Raw genomic sequence first — 19,390 nt, forward strand, 5'->3', positions numbered from 1 at the left:
GACACTCAGGATGCATCACAAGGATGCCAGTGCCCATGACACTTAAAGATGGGCCAGTCTAACCCACACAACATGGGAAAGCTGCTGGGGCAAGAGCGGGGACATTCATGGGTGAAAGGCCACAAGCTGACACCAGAGAAGTCATGGCCATCACCACAGGTGGCTCAGGGGGCCTTGATGCCCCAAGAATGACTAAAATCACAGCCAGCACTCAGCCTTGGAAGACCAGATGCCTGCAAGAAGGCCTGGGTCACTTTGGGGGTTTCTGAGGGAGCTGCGGCATAGCAGGAACTGGGCCCTGTTATCAGAAAACAAGGGTGTACAGAGCAGCCTCGAGAGCTCTAAAACATGAGGGAAAATGGAGCAGGAAACGCACGGCCCCAGATAGCCCTCAAAGCCAGAGCTGGGGGGCTGGTGCTTCTCTGAATGGGGTGCACCTAAGTTACTGCAACACAGACCAGGAAGGGGACTTGATGAGGTGAGGCCAGCGCTCATCTCTAGGAATAAATGTGCATGAGTGACCACCTCCCCAACCAGGTATACGCAGATTAAAGTGCTGGGTGGCTCTGAGCACCACCACTGTTACCTCAAACCTGAGGTAATGCTGTCAGTTTCTCCTGACAGGAAACTCTAGTCAAGGCTGGCTCCAATACAACAGTAAAAACAAAGTTACATCTTCGCCTCACACTTACATCAAAATAAATTCTAGCTAAATTAAATTTTACACGTGAAAAACGAAACTAGACATACCTACAAGAAAAGATAGATGACTGTCTACAAGCTAGGAAAGACAACAAGTAAAACAACGGACTATCTAAAAAAGGAAAATACTAAAAATTTCTGAGCATCAAGAACCATCGTAGAGGCGGAGCCAAGATGGTGGAATAGACAGCCGCTTCCGTCGGGAGCCCTCTTTACAACAAAGACCAAAAAAACAAGTGAAACGAGTATATTTGTGACAAGCTGGGAGCCCTGAGCTTTAAAGTCAAGCTTAGACAACGAACTGAAGGGGAGGGGAGGGAAGAGGCCCTTCAGAAGCCGAGAGGAGTTACCAGGCCTGAATCTCGGGAAGCCCTCAGGCACCATTCCTGGAGCGGCTGCGGCGGCAGCGGGCTGGTCCTAGCGTTCGGCCCCAGTTTCCTCAGGGAGAAGCTGCTAGCCACACAGCCCACTCACACCTCCGGAACCTGAGCAGAAGGGTGCTCTCGGCAAAAGCTAAGTAAAAACCTAAAACCAAACCCAGTGCCCGTCGAGTCGATTCCGACTCATAGCGACCCTATAGGACAGAGTAGAACTGCCCAATAGAGTTTCCGAGGAGCACCTGGGCGGATTCGAACTGCTGACCTCTTGGTTAGCAGCCGTAGCACTTAACCACTACGCCACCAGGGTTCTTTGCGTATATTTTACCGCGCGCCCCCACCCCCACCCCCAAGCCAGCTTCAGCAGCTGAATCCCTAGGCCTGAGATAGACCCTGTTGAGGACCTGGAGCCATTCTCCCAGCCTTGGGGAAGGAAAAAATTTCCAATTTGGGGGAAAAGATAATTTGCTAGCTCCATTAACTGGAGGAGCTCAGGACAGAAGCGGCTCCTGTGCAGGCATAAACCGTCCGTGGACCTTGAGCACCTTTCCCTCTGCATGGACCTGTGTGGGCCTATTTAGGGAGAATAGGCCCTTATTGGCAAACTCCAACCATTTCAGCCGTGCGGTGGAGAGGTGGGTGTTTGACGTTTGACATTGCTTTGCCTATGAAACAAGGTCCTCACTTACCCACAACAGGGACCTAAGGACTGGTGGCTCCACTTGGGTCACCTAGCCACCCACGACAGGGGCCCAGGGATAACTGATACCTCCCAGTCCTTACAACAAAATCTTTGGGTGCCCATGGTCCCTTGGCAGAGCCCACCCACCAGCATGCTCTAGGGAACAGAGATGCGTTTTCCTCAAAAACACTTGGGGGTCGGTTCTCAGCCCCCTGCCTTGTTCAGAGCGTGAACCCCTGCTGCAATCAGATACGGGCATATACGCCAATCACCCCTGCCCCTCTAAGACTGTAGGACAGAGCCTATACCACACACTTGATACCAGCTACCTGGAAACCTGAGCTGAATTCATACAAGAAAACTGAATGGACTCCTAGACTGATATACCTGATAACAGCTCTAGCCAGCTGGGGACAGGACGGACACCAGAGCTCCAAAGGCAAAAATAATCAAGCTAGCTCACTCAAGCAACCCATAGGGGTATATCAAAACAAAACAAAGCAAGCAGCTATGACACAGTAAGCAAGCATAAACTAATACAATAACTTATAGATGGCTTGGAGACAACTGTCAATATCAAGTCACATAAAGAAACAGGCCATGATCACCTCAACAGGCTCTCAAAACAAAGAATCCAGGGATCTTTTAGATGAAAGTGCATTCCTGAAATTACCAGAGGCAGAATACAAAAGTTTCATATACAGAACCCTTCAAGACATCAGGAAGGAAATGAGGCAATACGCAGAACAAGCCAAGGAACACACAGATAAAGCAACTGAAGAACTCAGAAAGATTATTCAGGAACATAATGAAAAGTTTAATAAGCTGGAAAAATCCACAGACACACAGCAATCAAATTGAGAAGATTAATAAAATTACAGAGTTAGATAACTCAACAGAAAGTCAGAGGAGCAGAATGAGCAAGTAGAAGCTAGAATTTCTGAACTCGAAGATAAATCACTTGGCACTAATATATCTGAAGAAAAATCAGATAAAAGAATTTTAAAAAATGAAGAAACCTTAAAAATCATATGGGACTCTATCAAGAGAAATAACCTACGAGTGATTGGAGTACCAGAACAGGGAGTGATAACAGAAAATACAGAGAAAATTGTTGAGAATTTGTTGGCAGAAAACTTCCCTGATATTTTGAAAGATGAGAAGATATCTATTCAAGATGCTCATCAAACTCCATGTAAGGTAGATCTTAAAAGAAAGTCACCAAGACATATTATAATCAAGCTTGCCAAAACCAAAGATAAGGAGACAATTATAAGAGCAGAGAGGGATAAAATAAAAGTCACCTACAAGGGAGAGCCAATAAGAATAAGTTCGGACTACTCGGCAGAAACCATGCAGGCAAGAAGACAATGGGATGACATATATTTAAAAAATTGAGGGAAAAAAACTACCTGCGAAGAATCATATAACCATCAAAACTCTCTTAAATATGAAGGTGAAATTAAGGCATTTCCAGATAAACACAAGTTGAGGGAATTCGTAAGAACCAAACCAAAACTACAAGAAATACTAAAGGGAGTTCTTTGGTTAGAAAATCAATAATATCAGGTATCGACCCAAGACTAGAACACTGGGCAGAGCAATCAGAAGTCAACCCAGACAGGGAAATCAAAAAAAAAAAAAGCCCAACACAGGGTAACGGCGGTGTTATTATATAAAAGAAGACAACTTTAAAATAATAAACAGGAACTAAGAAATGTAATCATACACCTTCCATATGGAGAGGAAGATACAACGATACAAAGAAATAAAAGTTAGTTATAAATTTAGAAAAATAAGAGTAAAAAAAAGGTAACCACAAAGGAGACAAACTATCCTACTCATCAAAATAAAATACAAGGGAAAAATATAGACTCAGCAGAAACAAAGTCCACAACAACAAATATGAGGAAAGGACAATATATAAAGAAAATCTACTCAGCACATAAAATCAAGTGGGAAAAAGAAGCTGTCAACACACAAAAAAGACATCAAAATGATGGCACTAAATTCATACCTATCCATAATTACCCTGAATGTAAATGGACTAAATGAGTCAATAAAGAGACAGAGTGGCACAATGGATTAAAAAACAAGATCCGTCTATATGCTGCCTACAAGAGACACACCTTAGACTTAGAGACACAAACAAACTAAAACTCAAAGGATGGAAAAAAATATATCAAGCAAACAACAATCAAAAAAGAGCAGGAGTGGCAATATTAATTTCTGACAAAGTAGACTTTAAAGTTAAATCCACCAGAAAGGATAAGGAAGGACACTATACAATGATTAAAGGGACAATACACCAAGAAGATATAACCATATTAAATATTTATGCACCCAGTGACAGGGCTGCAAGATACATGAAACAAACTCTATCAGCATTGAAAAGTGAGATAGCGCCACAATAATAGTAGGAGACTTCAACACACCACTTTCGGTGAAGGACAGGACATCCAGAAAGAAGCTCAATAAAGACACGGAAGATCTAAATGCCGCAATCAACCAACTTGACCTCGTAGACATATACAGAACACTCCACCCAACAGCAACCAACTACACTTTCTTTTCTAGTGCACATGGAACATTCTCTAGAATAGACCACATATTAGGTCATAAAGCAAGCCTTAGCAGAATCCAAAACACTGAAATATTACAAAGCGTCTTCTCTGACCATAACGCCATAAAAGTGGAAATCAATAACAGGAAAAGCAGGGAAAAGAAATCAAACACTTGGAAACTGAACAATACCCTGCTCTAAAAAGACTGGATTATAGAAGACATTAAGGATGGAATAAAGAAATTCAGAGAATCCAATGAGAATGAAAACACTTCCTATCAAAACCTTTGGGACGCAGCAAAAGTGGTGCTCAGAGGCCAATTTATATCAATAAATGCACACATCCAAAAAGAAGAAAGGGCCCAAATCAAAGAACTATCCCTACCACTTGAACAAATAGTAAGAGAGCAACAAAAGAAACCCAGAGGCACCAGAAGAAAACAAATAATAAAAATTAGAGCTGAACTAAATGAAAGAGAAAACAGAAAAACAATTGAAACAATTAACAAGACCAAAAGCTGTTTTTCTTTAAAAACTCAACAAAATTGATAAACCACTGGCTAAACTGACAGAAGAAAAACAGGAGAGGAAGCAAATAATTCAAATAAGAAATAAGATGGGCGATAATACAACAGACCCAACTGAAATTAAAAGAATCATATCACATTACTATGAAAAACTATACTCGAACAAATTTGAAAACCTAGAAGGAATGGATGAATTCCTAGAAACACACTACCTACCTAAACTAACACTAACACAAACAGAGGTAGAACAACTAAATAGACCGAAAACAAAAGAAGAGATTGAAAAGGTAATCAAAAAACTCCCAACAAAAAAAAGCCCTGGTCCAGATGGCTTCACTGCAGAGTTCTACCAAACTTTCAGAGAAGAGTTAACACCACTGCTACTAAAGGTATTTCAAAGCATAGAAAAGGATGGAATACTACCAAATTCATTCTATGAAGCCACCATATCCCTGATACCCAAACCAGGTAAAGACTCCACAAGAAAAGAAAATTATAGACCTATATCCCTCATGAATGTAGATGCAAAAATTCTCAACAAAATTCTAGGCAATAGAATTCAACAAGATATCAAAAAAATAATTCACCATGAACAAGTGGGATTCATACCAGGTATGAAAAAAAAAAAATTTTTTTTTTTTCTTATGCAGGGATAGTTGAACATCAGAAAAACAATGTAATCCACCACATAAATAAAACAAAAGACAAGAATCACATGATTTTATCAATTGATGCAGAAAAGGCATTTGACAAAGTTCAACACTCATTCATGATAAAAACTCTTAGCAAAATAGGAATAGAAGGAAAATTCCTCAACATAATAAAGGGCATTTATACAAAGCCAACAGCCAACATCACCCTAAATGGAGAGAGCCTGAAAACATCCCCATTGAGATCGGGAACCAGACAAGGGTGCCTGCCCTTTATCACCACTCTCATTCAGCATCATACTGGAAGTCCTAGCCAGAGCAATTACGCTAGATAAAGAAACAAAGGGCATCCAGATCGGCAAGGAAGAAGTAAAAGTATCTCTATTTGCAGATGACATAATCTTATACACAGAAAACCCTAAGGAATCCCTCAGAAAACTACTGAAACTAATGGAAGAGTTCAGCAGCGTATCAGGATACAAGATAAACATACAAAAATCAGTTGGATTCATCTACACCAACAAAAAGACCATCCAAGAGGAAATCACCAAATCAATGCCATTTACAGTAGCCCCCAAGAAGATAAAATACTTATGAATAAATCTTACCAGAGATGTAAAAGACCTATACAAAGAAAACTACAGTACACTTCTGCAAGAAACCAAAAGAGACTTACATAAGTGGAAGAACATACCTTGCTCGTGGATAGGAGGATTTAACATCATAAAAATGTCTATTCTACCAAAAGCGATCTATACATTTAATGCAATTCCGATCCAAATCCCAACGACATTCTTTAATGAGATGGAGAAACAAATCACCGATTTCATATGGAAGGGAAAGAGGCGCCGGATAAATAAGGCATTACTGAAATAGAACAACAAAGTAGGAGGCATTACTTTACCTGATTCTAGAACCTATTATAACACCACAGTAGTCAAAACAGCCTGGTACTGGTACAACAACAGATACATGGACCAATGGAACAGAATTAAGAATCCAGACATAAATCCATCCACATATGAGCAGTTGATATTTGACAAAGGCCCCAAAACAGTTAAATGGGGAAAAGACGGTCTTTTTAACAAATGGTGCTGACATAACTGGATATCCATCCGCAAACAAGTGAAACAGGACCCATACCTCACACCATGCACAAAAACTAACTCAAAGTGGATCAAAGACCTAAATATAAAATCTAAAACGATAAAGATCATGGAAGAAAAAATAGGGACAACGTTAGGAGCCCTAATACATGGCATAAACAGTACAGAAAACATTATAAAGAATGTAGAATAAAAACTAGATAACTGGGATCTCCTAAAAATCAAACAGGCTCATCCAAAGACTTCACCAAAAGAGTAAAAAGAGTACCTACAGACCGAGAAAAAGTTTTTAGCTATGACATTTCTGATCAGCGCCTGATCTCTAAAATCTACATAATACTGCAAAAACTCAACTGCAAAAAGACAAATAACCCAATTAAAAACTGGACAAAAGATATGAATAGACACTCCACTAAAGAAGACATTCAGGTAGCTAACAGATATATGGGGAAATGTTCAAAATCTTCAGCCATTACAGAAATGCAGATCAAAACTACAATGAGATTTCATCTCACTCCAACGAGGCTGGCACTAATCCAAAAAACACAAAATAATAAATGTTGGAGAGGCTGTGGAGAGATTGGAACACTTCTACACTGCTGGTGGAAATGTCAAATGGTACAACCACTTTGGAAATCAATTTGGCACTTCCTTAAAAAGCCAGAAATAGAACTACCATACGATCCAGCAATCCCACTCCTTGGAACATATCCTAGAGAAATAAGAGCCTTTGCACGAACAGATATATGCATACCCATGTTTACTGCAGCACTGTTTACAACAGCAAAAACATGGAAGCAACCAAGGTGCCCATCAACGGATGAATGGGTAAATAAATTATGGTATATTCACACAATGGAATACTACACATCAATAAAGAACAGTGAGGAATCTGTGAAACATTTCATAACATGAAGGAACCTGGAAGGCATTATGCTGAGTGAAATCAGTTGCAAAAGGACAAATATTGTATAAGACCACTATTATAAGAACTTGAGAAATAATTTAAACTGAAAAGAAAACATTCTTTTGTGTTGAGGGGGAGGGTGGGAGAGGGGTATTCACTAATTAGATAATAGATAAGAACTACTTTAGGTGAAGGGAAAGACAGCACACAGAACAGCGGAGGTCAGCACAATTGGACTAAACCAAAAGCAAAGAAGTTTCCTGAATAAACTGAAACCTACTCCGAAAAACCAAACCCATTGCCCTCAAGTCGATTCCAACCCATAGTGACTCTACAGGACAGAGTAGAACTGCCCCATAGAGTTTCCAAGGAGTGCCTGGTGGATTCGAACTCCGACATTTTGGTTAGTAGCTGTAGCGAGCACTGGCTACTAGACTGTGAGAAAACAAACTTCTCTTCATTAAAGGCATCCACTTGTGGTATTTCTGTTATGGCAGCATTAGATGACTAAGACAGTGGCTCTTCCTGCCTCACAACAGCCTCCTCATCACAGGGAGGAGCTTCAAGTTGGGGTGAGGGGCAGACCAGTAGTCAAGGTGGGATCACAGGTGTCACTGTCTAAAAGGCTGCAGTCATCATGAACCAGGGGCTCAGGACATCAAGGCCAGAGGCAGGGGAGAACTAGGGCCTCAGCCAGGCTTAAGCGTGTGCAGGGCTGCAGACATGGCTGAGAGTCTGTCCACTGCCCCCACCCCCAATGTTAGAGGAGACCCTGCTCCAGCCCGAGGTCTTAGACTCAGGACTCAGCCTTCACCCTGAACGCCTCGGCTGTTAGCTTAAACGTTCATTTACATTTTGTCCCATGAAAAGCTGTGTGTTTTTAAAATTAGTTTTGATAATTACCAGCCTCTACAAAAAAAAAAAAAAAAAAATTTTTTTTTTTTTTTTTTTTACCCACCACTCAGAAACCCTGGTAGCGTAGTGGTTAAGCGCTACAGCTGCTAACCAAAAGGTTAGCAGTTCGAATCCACCAGGCACTCCTTGGAAACTCTATGGGCAGTTCTACTCTGTCCTATAGGGTCACTATGAGTCGGAATCAACTTGACGGCAATGGGGTTTTGGACCGACCACTCGCCACATGCCAGGGGCCTCACGAAGTGCTGGTTACACACTACCCTCTCATTGACTCTCATTACACCTCCTTGGGTAAAAATGCCCGTTTCACAGATGGGGAAAGTGAGTCAGGGCAAGGCAGTGGCTGAGCCAGGATTTAGACCCAGTCTTTCTGCCCCTAGGGCCCCCCCACATTCACCCCACAAGAGAAATAGGGCTTCACCCCCTGGGGCCCCAGCCAGGCCAAGACCCCCACAAACACATAGGAGAACCACTAGCTCCATGCTAGGAGGAGCGTTCAGAGGGCATTTCGGGCTGCCTGGTGGCAGGAGGGTCAGGGAGGGCTTCCCACAGGAGGCAGGTGGGAGCAAAAGGGGCTGGCGGAGGCAGGCTGGTGGTGGGTAGAAGTGTAGATCTCTGTCCCAAGGGTGCCCTCGTCACAGCAGCATTTTATAGGTGAGGTGGGGTGGGGAACAGAGAGACCCTGGGAAACAGAGGCCAATGCGCCAGCCTGCGAGAACCCTGGAGCAGCAGAGACAGACACGAAAGTGGAACTAGCAACAGGATTCCAGGCAGAGAAGTGGGAGCACCATTCTGGGGAATCCTTCTCAACACCCTCAAGGGGCTGGTCTGCAGGCTCTGGGTCCCCCCAAGACAAGGAGCTGCTACTCCCCTTGTGGAGCTCCATCCCCCAAATGCCACCCGGCTTTGCCAGTCTACCCTCACCATAAGCCCCTCACGGTTGGGGCTCTCCCACCCCCATCTACCTCCTACACACCCACCCCCAGCCTTGTGAAGGCCTGCTGCTTTGACGCCCTGCTGGCCACTCAACCAGAGGGCTGAGGGGTCTCAGACAGGGGCCACCCAGCCACGCAGCCAGACATACCCACTATGAACCTGCATGGGTCCAGTCCTCAAAGCACAAACCAAGTCCAGGGAAAGAATGGTACCCAGGCTGGCTGGGCAGGTGGCTGGGGCTGTAGGGGGCAGCAGAAGCCCCACTAAGGGTCAGATAAGCCTGCCTGAGAGCTTGGCTCTGCATTCACTGGCTGCTGCCAGGGCAGGTCACCACCCCGCATGAGCCTCATCCAACAAGAAGGAATATACCTGTGCCACAGCCAACATGGGCACAAGTCCGGATTGCCTACAGCCAGTGGTCAGGGAAGGTTCACACCTCAGTGACAATGGCAACAACAGTAAACCCTGACATGCCCTCCCTGGTTGCCACCTTGAGCACATCGTGAGAATGTGCCCACTGCCTCTGTACACCATTTTGCAGAGGGGGACACAGAGGCACAGGGAAGCATGACCTCACCCTGAGTGGCTAGCACTCACCCTTCTGCTGGCAGATCCACACCAGGACCCTCGGGCCATGGAAGAGCCGTGCCTGGAGGAGGCCACACTGGGTCATCCAAGTGCAAGGACATGTCCTTCATGTACGGCATGTGTATACCAGAGTCCCACTCTGACCACCCCACAGACTGGTCTTTGGGGCCTGCTACCTGCACCAGGCATGCTGAAAGGGTCTTGCCCCGGGGATCCTTGGCTCCTCTCCAGCTCTGCACCTCTCCACAGGCAGCCTGAAGGAAGTAGAGCCCCGGGTCAACTCCCCAGGCACCTCAGGAGGGTGAGGCCCACAGATGGAGGAAGGGTGGGTGGAGATGGTCCTACCCTCCAGGGCGGTCCCTCGTGCCCTCTGGTGGCCACACTCGGCTCCGCAGTGCTTTGCCAAGAGGCTACCACTCCTGAGGTCCACTGGAGCAGTGGAAAGGGACAGTGCCCAATGCTGGGGGCTGTGTGGGTACATACTAGCTCTGAGCTCTGCTTCTCATCCTGTGAAATAAGCCAAGACACGCAGCCCTCCAAGTGGGGAAGGCCCACAAGGGGATTCCTGTCCCAGTGTTCTCCCTTTGATTCCCCACAGTTCTGGGCACCTGCAGAGGTTGCCAAGACCTTCTTCAGGTCTTCATCAAGGCTTTGGCAAAAGAACAGATGCCTCCCCCATACTCGACCCACCTGTTGGGAAAGTCCCCAGAACCCCTGTGGCCACACCTGGCATCCTGCAGTGCCTGTTCCAGGACCCCCACCCTCTATCCCTGGCCTGTCTGCAGAATGGGCCCTGACCACTCCCCTAGTTCTGCCCCTTCCTGCCCTCTGCCCAATTAGGCCCGGCCAGGGGACAGTGCAGACATGAGGGGCTGGCCAAAGCTTTGACATGCCTGGCATCCTCAGCTCCTGTGGCTATGCCCAGCTCCTGGCTCCTCCTGGGGACATGCAGGGTCCCACTGCTCATGCCCCCCCACCATGGCCTGTCTCTTGGTGTAATGTGGTGTAGTGAAAAAAAAACCCCAAATCCCTGTGCAGCACAAACGGGGAAGGTGACAAAAACACAGCCTAGCCTTAGGGAGCTTCAAGCTGCAGCTAGGGCCCCTGAAGACTGGGAGGAGATCTGAGAGGACTTCCCCAGAGGGGGCACCAGTGTGGATGGCAGAGAGTTTAGCAGCCGAGATGTGGCAGGAGGAAAGAGGGCCCAGCTTTAACTTAGCAGGACCGAGGGCTAGGCCCCAGCTTATCTTGGCAGAGTCTGGTACCTTTGAGGGCCCTCAGCCAGGCAGAGCAAGCGGAGCTTGGCTTTGACCGTGCTCTCCATAACCCTCCTCACTAGGCCAAGATGGGACTCCTATCACTGAGTGTGTGCTCTGTACCCCACCTATAATGGGTACTTGTGGACCCCAGACCTGGGTGGGGGGGTGTGGAGGAATAGACAAGGAAAGAAAGTCCTCAGTGTATGGATACACAACCCCAGCAGGCCGTGTGAGAGAGAGCTTCGACTGTCCCCGTGTCTAGCATTGTTCCAGGTCCAAAGATACAGCGGAGCACAAGACAGAGAAGATCTGCTGTTGAGGAACTAGACCTCCAGTGTTGCCAATGAGAGAAAGGTGGCAATGCTGACTCTACCCTCTGACTATGTACAGGCTCCTGGAGTAGAGGCAGAGAAGACCGTAGGGGAAAGGGGAGTGAAGGCTCCCAGTGGACCCCTGGCCTGTCCTCCTACCCGGAGCTTTCCTCCACAGGCACTAACACCAAGCCCTGGGTTTATGAATCAAGACCTGTCCGGTGTCCTGCACCCTGAGGCTGAGGAGATAGGGTGGCACTGAGAAGGGATGTGTGATAACTGCCTGAGGTTGTTAAGTCAACATCAATAGCCTACCCTAAAGTTTGGAACACTATTGGGGTGTTTCTTTTTTGTGTGTTTGTTTTTAAATAAGCCTGGGTATAAGAGAAAGTGGATCGAGTCCCAGCATTCCACTTCCACTGTGATACATCACACACGGGCTATGAACAGATGTTGTAAGCACCCAACACAATAATTTAAATTAAGAAGGCCGGCTCCCACACCGCCTGCTCAGAGCTACTCCTTTCAGCACACCGGGGCTGAGTACGACCCTAGTGCCAAGAATGCGCCTCCACCCTGGGAGCCGGAAAGACACAAGGCTGGGCGGGGGCCCGACTGAGAAGGCTCGGGGGCGGCGGGAGGTGCCCAGGTCGGGGAATCAGACAAGGCGCCAGGCGGCGTCCCCTCCCTGGCCCTACAGGCTGCTGGAGCAGCACAGAGATGGCCTCGGGACTCGGCCGTGCCTCCGCCCGTCCCGGCGGCGCGGCGCCCCAGGAAAGTTCCCTGGCCCCGACGCCCCTCGGGCGGCTGCAAAGTTTCCGCGGATGCCAGCCCCGGAGTCCCAGGTAGCCCACGTCGCGCAATGGTAGCCCGGCCAGGCCGCACTTGGCGGGGACGCGCGGTGTGGGGTGCCCTGGCCCGGTAGGTCAGAGCCCCGAGGCAGTGCACAAAGGGACCCGCCCCCGCTGGTCTGGGGTGTCGGGCACCGCGGCGCGAGCGAGATGCTGGTCGGGCGGTGGGATGGAGCCTACCCCGGCCTGCCCCGGGTCTGCACACGGACCTCAATTCCAGGTCCCGGATCAGCCCCGACTCCCGCCCCGCCCCCGGCCCAGGCCTTGACTCGGGAGCCCGGCCCCGACCTCCCGCCCCGGGGTTCTCCCCAAGCGTTCCCCACAACACACAGGCTCCAACCCCGCCACCCTCGCTCCGACCCCAACCCCCGGCTCCAGACCCCGCGCCCGTCCGAGCTTACCTGAGAACGACGTGGGAGGCCCCGCAGCTCGGCCCTTCGCCAGAGAGGCGGCCCCAGAGCCCTCGACACGCACCGAGCAGCGTCTTGGGGCGCCGCGCCGGGTGCAGGCGGGAATGCAACTCGGGCGGGCGCGAGGGCGGCCCTTACCGGGCCCAGCGCGCTACCCGCGGGCCGCCCTCCCCTCCCCTCCCCTCCCCTGGCTCGGCCTGTGCGCAAAGAGAGCCGCGACCGCTACGCGGACCTCCTGCCCCGCCCACCCGATCGCAAATTTTCCCATTGGCCCCAACCCCCGGCCCGATCCGACAACCAGCGCCGATTGGATGAGCGCGCGGAGACGGCCGCTTGCCATTGGGCCCCCGAAGTGTCCGTCCCAGAAGATGCCCGTCCTCCTCGCGGAGGGGTTGAGGTCCGCGCACCTGCCCGGCCCGCTGCGGCGCGACTGGAGGCGCGGGGCTGTCTCCTCCAGGCCGCCCTCCGAGATTTCCTCCGATCTTTTGGCGCCCCCCCCCCCCATCTGGATCTGGCAGGCCCGGGGCCTCTTTGCCGGACTCCCGGTCAGCATCGTCTGTTCGCAGATATCCTTCCCCAGCGCCACAGCTGGGAGCTACGCACTACGCCTTCCTGTGACATCTAATTGTATTCCTCACACTACCCGCGAGGGGGAGTTTTGTGGCTATCCCCATTTTACAGACAGGCAAAGTGAAGCTTTGGGGTTGTCACTTGCTTGGGGTCATGGGGCTCAAATCCAGTCCCTCTGGTTCCAGGGGCCTGGAGGCTGTCCCACGTTCACTGCCCCCAGAGCTCCCGCAGCAGGGGCGGGAGGGGGTGCACCCTTGGCTCAGAGAGTCTGGGGGCTCAGTGTCTCAGAGAACAGGAACGAACCCTTCAATTAACCGGGTCCCTCCCCTACTAGTTCTGAATCTGCTCATATCTTGGACGCAGCCAACCCTGCAAGGTCCTCGTGGCACTGCTGTGCCATGGAACCTCCTTCATTGCACCCCCACGGCTCTAGGCGCTACACCCCGCCCCCTCCCAAGTCTTATCCTGGTGCCCCCTTCCTCCACCTACCTGGAGTGTTGGACTCACACTCAACAGGACAGCGTCTGATCTTAGCATTTCCCTGCTGGGCAGAGAGTACCAACCACATCCCTACAGTAACATGGGGCACACATGACAATGCCATCATAACCCTCAGTCAGCTCTACTTAACTCTGTGGCATGGGGGCACCGGGCAGGGATAGCACCCAGTGAGGCTTGTCTGGGGGAGTTCCTGAGTTGGCCCGGTGATCGTGATCAGCAACCATGGCTTAGGCTTGATTCTACGTCTTTCCTGCTCTGGTTGCATCTGGAGATGACCGGATACTCACTCATTGCATCCCCAAGGAGCCACACTACTGCCAATGACACTGCTAATTGGGGTGACTTCTGATCTGGCGGTCCAGTGCCTTCACTCAGAAGTTGCTTGTTCAGAACAAAGAAAGTGAAATGACTAAGGGCAAGAACTCACCACTGGTATCACCCGTGGACCCGCCAGTGCCCTGGCAGGCATGATGAATCAATCCCAGAAGAGTTTCAAAGCCAGGCACTTGAGGTGAAAGCCATTTGGCATCCCTAGCATTGGGATATTGCCTGCAGCTCTGGTCAGGTGGAATGAAGCATCCCTCCCTGGAGCACAGGGGAGCAGAGTAGCTCGCATCTTGTGGAATAGCACCATCATTGACATTCTGGCCCAGCTTCTTTGTGGGCTGGGGGGGTTCTCTTTCCTGCATTTAAAAAAAAAAAGAATGGGTTTAATTATCCCAACTGTTCTTACCCATCTTTTTGAGGGCAGTGTTGCTCCTTAAATGAATCCCATGCTCTGAACCAAACATGTTCTTAATGTCCAAGCTAGAAGTGATAGGAGGGGCAGGCAAGTGCAGTGAGACATGCTGTGGCCTGGACATCCTTTGGGTCCTGGCTGTTATAGAGCTCCTTTTCTCAGCAGTGACCTCTTGGCCCGGCACTGCCCACTCTTCATGTATTTGCTGATGATGGAAAGATGGACTAGACAGACCTCTACTGAGAGACCAGAGGAGAGAACTGCCCACCAAAATCAGCCCAGTTGAGGACGCTGGGGGATTGCCTGAGCATCCCACACCCCCAGCAAGTTTCCAGAAACCTGTCTGCTCCCAAGCCGATCACTAGCTACACACAGAAGATGAGAGCGGGCCGCCAGTGTGAATAGGACTCAGGGCCACATGATGCAGGCTGTGGCCAGAACCAGCCAGAGAACAGGAGGGATGGCCTCCACCACTTACCTGCTGCTATAAGGACCAGTAGCCCAATCTCCTCCCTTTCTCCCCTCCCTCTCTACCCAGCTGCTGGCAGCTCTGTAGGGACAGCCCTGGGGCATGCAGGGAAAGCCACAGGGGGGGAATTTTGCAGCTGGATGTGAGGAAGAACTTTTCAGCCATCGGAGATGTGCAGAGATCAAGAGGGTAGTCACAGGAGGTGCTGAGCTCCCTGTCTGAAGACATGTGCAATTACAAGCAGAACGGCAGTGAGCCTCTTCCAGCCCTGAGATACCGGGGCTCAGATGGCCACTGTAGAACCAGCCCATCTGGCCTCGTCTGCTGCTTGGCACCAAATACCATCCAGGCTTGCATTGGTAATGACAGAGCCAGAGTGAATGAGAATCTCTGATCTGGCTCCTGCCTAGTTGGGGAAAAACAAGAATACGGGGTGGGGCCTTGCCCAAGGCCAAACGGCTATTTGTGGCAGAGCGGGATTTAAACCTCCATTCGACCAATACATGACCACATGCCCCTGCTGAGGGCAAGGGCTATTTGCGGCTCGAGGGCTTGGTCAGTCCATGTCCCACTCCTCTAAGGCATATATGGGCCAGTGGTTTGAGGGAGACCACTCTGTGACTGCTGGCCCTATGCCAGAGGGCATGATCAGCCTGCTAGATGGTAGGGAGGGAGCACAGTGTGTCCAGCTGGGTCAGCTGCCTGAGGGCATCTGGAGTCCTTGGTCTCCTTGCCTGTAAAGAGCTTTTATTGAGTTCCAGGAGGAACACAGTAGTGCAAGAGTTGGGGCAGAACAGACCTGTGTGGATGTTGGGCGGGTCTGAGTTCAGATCTTGCCTTTGTTGGTTACCAGTCAGGCCCTTCCCCGCTATGAGCCCCAGGTCCCCTCATAGTGAACATGGTGGTGGTTTTTGTTGTTAGGTGCTGTCAAGTGGGTTCTGACTCACAGTGACCCTATGTACAACAGAACGAAATACTGCCCAGTTCTGTACCATCCTCACAATTGTTCTTATGCTTGAGCCCATTGTTGTAGCCACTGTGTCAGTCTGTCTCATTGAGAGTCTTCCACTTTTTGGCTGACCCTTTACTTTTCCAAGTATGATGTTCTTCTGCAGGGACTGGTCCATCCTGATAACACATCCAAAGTATTTGAGACAAGGTTTCGACATCCTTGCTTCTAAAGAGCATTCTGGCTGTGCTTTTTCCTATATAGATTTGTTCATTCTTTTGGCAGCCCATGGTATATTCAGTATTCTTCACCAACACCATAATTCAAAGGTATTAATTCTTCTTCTGTCTTCTTTATTCATTGTCCAGCTTTCACATGCACAGGAGACAATTGAAAATACCATGGCTTGGGCTAGCAAGCGGCCATCTAAGATGCATCAGTGAGTTTCAACCCACCCGGATCAAAGGAGAATGAAGACCACCAAGGACACAATGTAGTTACAAGCCCAAGAGACAGAAACGGCCACGTGAACCAGAGACTACATCATCCTGAGACCAGAAGAACTAGATGGTGCCCGGCTACAGCCGATGACTGCCCTGACAGGGAACACAACAGAGAAGTCCTGAGGGAGCAGGAGAGCAGTGGGATGCAGACCCCAAATTCTCATAAGACCAGACTTAATGGTCTGACTGAGGCTAGAAGGACCCCAGTGGTCATGGCCCCCAGACCTTCTGTTGGCCCAGGACAGGAACCATTCCCAAAGCCAACGCTTCAGACATGGATTGGACTGAACAATGGGTTGGAGAGGGATGCTGGTAAGGAGTGAGCTTCTTGGATCAGGTGGACACTTGAGACTATGTTGGCATCTCCTGCCTGGAGGGGAGATGAGAGGGTGGAGGGGGTTAGAAGCTGGCGGAATGGACACGAAAAGACAGAGTAGAGGGAGAGAGTGGGCTGTCTCATTAGGGGGAGAGTAATTGGGAGTATGTAGCAAGGTGTATATAAGTTTTTATGTGAGAGACTTAATTTGTGAACTTTCACTTAAAGCACAGTAGAAAAAAAACCATGGCTTGGGTCAGGCACACCTTAGCCCTCAAGGTGACATCTTTACTCTTGAATAGTTTAAAGAGGTCTTTTGCAACAGATTTGCCCAATTTGTCCTTAGATTTCTTGACTGCTGCTTTCATGGGTGTTGATTGTAAATCAAGTAAAATGAAATCCTTGACAACATCAGTATTTTCTCTGTTTATCATGATGTTGCTTGTTGGTCCAGTTGTAAGGATTTTTTTTTTAAATGTTGAGGTGCAATCCATACCGAAGGCTGTAGTCTTTGATCTTCACCAGTGTTTCAAGTCCTCTTCACTTTCGCAAGCAAGGTTGTGTCATCTGCATATCACAGGTTGTAATGAGTCTTCCTTCAGTCCTCATACAGTGCTCTTCATATAGTCCAGCTTCTCAGGTTATTTATTCGGCATACAGATTGTATAAGTATGGTGAAAGGATACAACCCTGACACACGCCTTTCCTGACTTTAAACCATGCAGTATCCCCTTGTTCTGCCTCTTGGTCTATATACAGGTTCCGCATGGGCACAATTAAGTGTTCTGGAATTCCCATTTGTTTTAGTTATCTAGTGCTGCTATAACAGAAATACCACAAGTAGATGGCTTTAACAAAGAGAAATTCACTCTTTCACAGACTAGGAGGCCAGAAGTCCGAATTCAGGGCACCAGCCCCAGGGGAAGGCTTTCTCTTTCTATCTTTTCTGGCGGAAGGTCCTTGTCATTAATCTTCTCCAGTAGAGGAGCTTCTCAGCATAGGACCTTGGGGTCCAAAGGACGTGCTATGCTCCTGGTTCTTCTTTCTTGGTGGTATGAGGTCCCCATGTCTCTCTGCTTGCTTCTCTCTTTTACATCTCAAAAGAGATTGATTTAAGACACAACCTAACCTTGTGGATAGAGTCCTGTCTCATTAACATCACTGTTGTTGTTGTTAGGTGCCATGGAGTTCTGAGTTCCGACTCATAGCAACCCTATGCACAACAGAATGAAACACTCCCCGGTCCTGAGCCATCCTTACAATCGTTATGCTTGAGCTCATTGTTGCAGCCACTGTGTCAATCCACCTCGTTGAGGGTCTTCCTCTTTTCCGCTGACCCTGTACTCTGCCAAGCATGATGTCCTTCTCCAGGGACTGATCCCTGCTGACAACATGTCCAAAGTATGTAAGACGCAGTCTCGCCATGCTTGCCTCTAAGGAGCATTCTGGCTGTGCTTCTATGACAGATTTGTTTGTTCTTTTGGCAGTCCATGGTATATTCAATATTCTTCACCAACACCACAATTCAAAGGCATCAATTCTTCTTCGGTCTTCCTTATTCACTGTCCAGCTTTCATGTGCATATGATGCTACTGAAAATACCATGGCTTGGGTCAGGTGCACCTTAGTCTTCAGGGTGACATCTTTGAGGTAGAATTTACAACACACAAGAAAATCACATCAGATGACAAAATGGTGGACAATCACACATTACTGGGAATCACAGTCTAGCCAAATTGATACACGTTTTTGAGGGACACGGCTCAATCCATAATACCATTCTTTGTAGTGTTATCCATAATTTGTTATGACCCACACAGTCAAATGCCTTTGCATAGTCAATAAAACACAGGTACATCTTTCTGGTATTCTCTGCTTTCAGCCAAGATCCATCTGACATCAACAATGATAGCCCTTGTCCCACATCCTCTTCTGAATCCAGCTTGAACTTCTGGCAGTTCCCTGTCGATGTATTGCAGCAACCGCTTTTGAATCATCTTCAGTAAAATTTTACTTGTGTGTGATATTAACGATATTGTTCAATAATTCCCACACTCTGTTGGATAACCTTTCTTTGGAATGGGTACAAATATGAATCTCTTCCAGTTGGTTGGCCACCACAGTACAACAAACTGACAGGTGTGTGGGGGGAGCATGGTAAAAGGGCCCTAAATTAGGTAGGGAAAGTGCTGACTCCAGAGCAAAACCTGGTCTTCACACACACTGTCATGTTACTGACCCAGGCAAAACAGGAGTCCTAGCTCATGTGGGTACCAGCCTGCTGCTCAAGGAACTACAGATGAGGGTGATGTGGGCGGGCACCTGGAACAGACCAGTGAGCTCCAGATCTAGCAGGGCCAGAGGGCGTGGGCCCAGATTGCTCACAGGCTCAGGGTATCACTTGTCCCACTGCCTCCCCAAGAGGGTGAGCGCACCGCATTGCGCTGCTATGGCTCCAGGAGTGGCTTGGGCAATCAGGGCTGTGAGGTCTTCAACCAGTAGGGCTGTGGCGCTAATCCAGCTGCTGCCACTCACTGTTTTTGAATCAAGCAAGTAACT

At 48.6% G+C, this 19,390-nt stretch overlaps 1 protein-coding gene across 6 annotated transcripts in view; it reads right to left on the minus strand.

The window, feature by feature from the left end:
- ARVCF (ARVCF delta catenin family member) overlaps positions 1 to 12,993 on the minus strand; it is a 56,986-nt gene extending 43,993 nt beyond the window's left edge. For 3 of the 6 annotated variants that reach the window (XR_007514838.1, XM_049865180.1, XM_049865185.1), the window contains exon 1: positions 12,776 to 12,992. The gene's annotated coding sequence lies outside the window, so the exon portion shown is untranslated. Of the gene's footprint in view, positions 1 to 10,129; positions 10,208 to 12,775 lie in introns of all 6 variants that reach the window. The other 3 variants (XM_049865181.1, XM_049865178.1, XM_049865179.1) reach the window with 2 other exon arrangements.
- Between the last annotated feature and the right edge of the window lie 6,397 nt (positions 12,994 to 19,390).

The sequence above is a fragment of the Elephas maximus genome, chromosome 22 (assembly GCF_024166365.1).
Source record: "Elephas maximus indicus isolate mEleMax1 chromosome 22, mEleMax1 primary haplotype, whole genome shotgun sequence".
Classification (NCBI taxonomy): Eukaryota; Metazoa; Chordata; class Mammalia; order Proboscidea; family Elephantidae; genus Elephas; species Elephas maximus.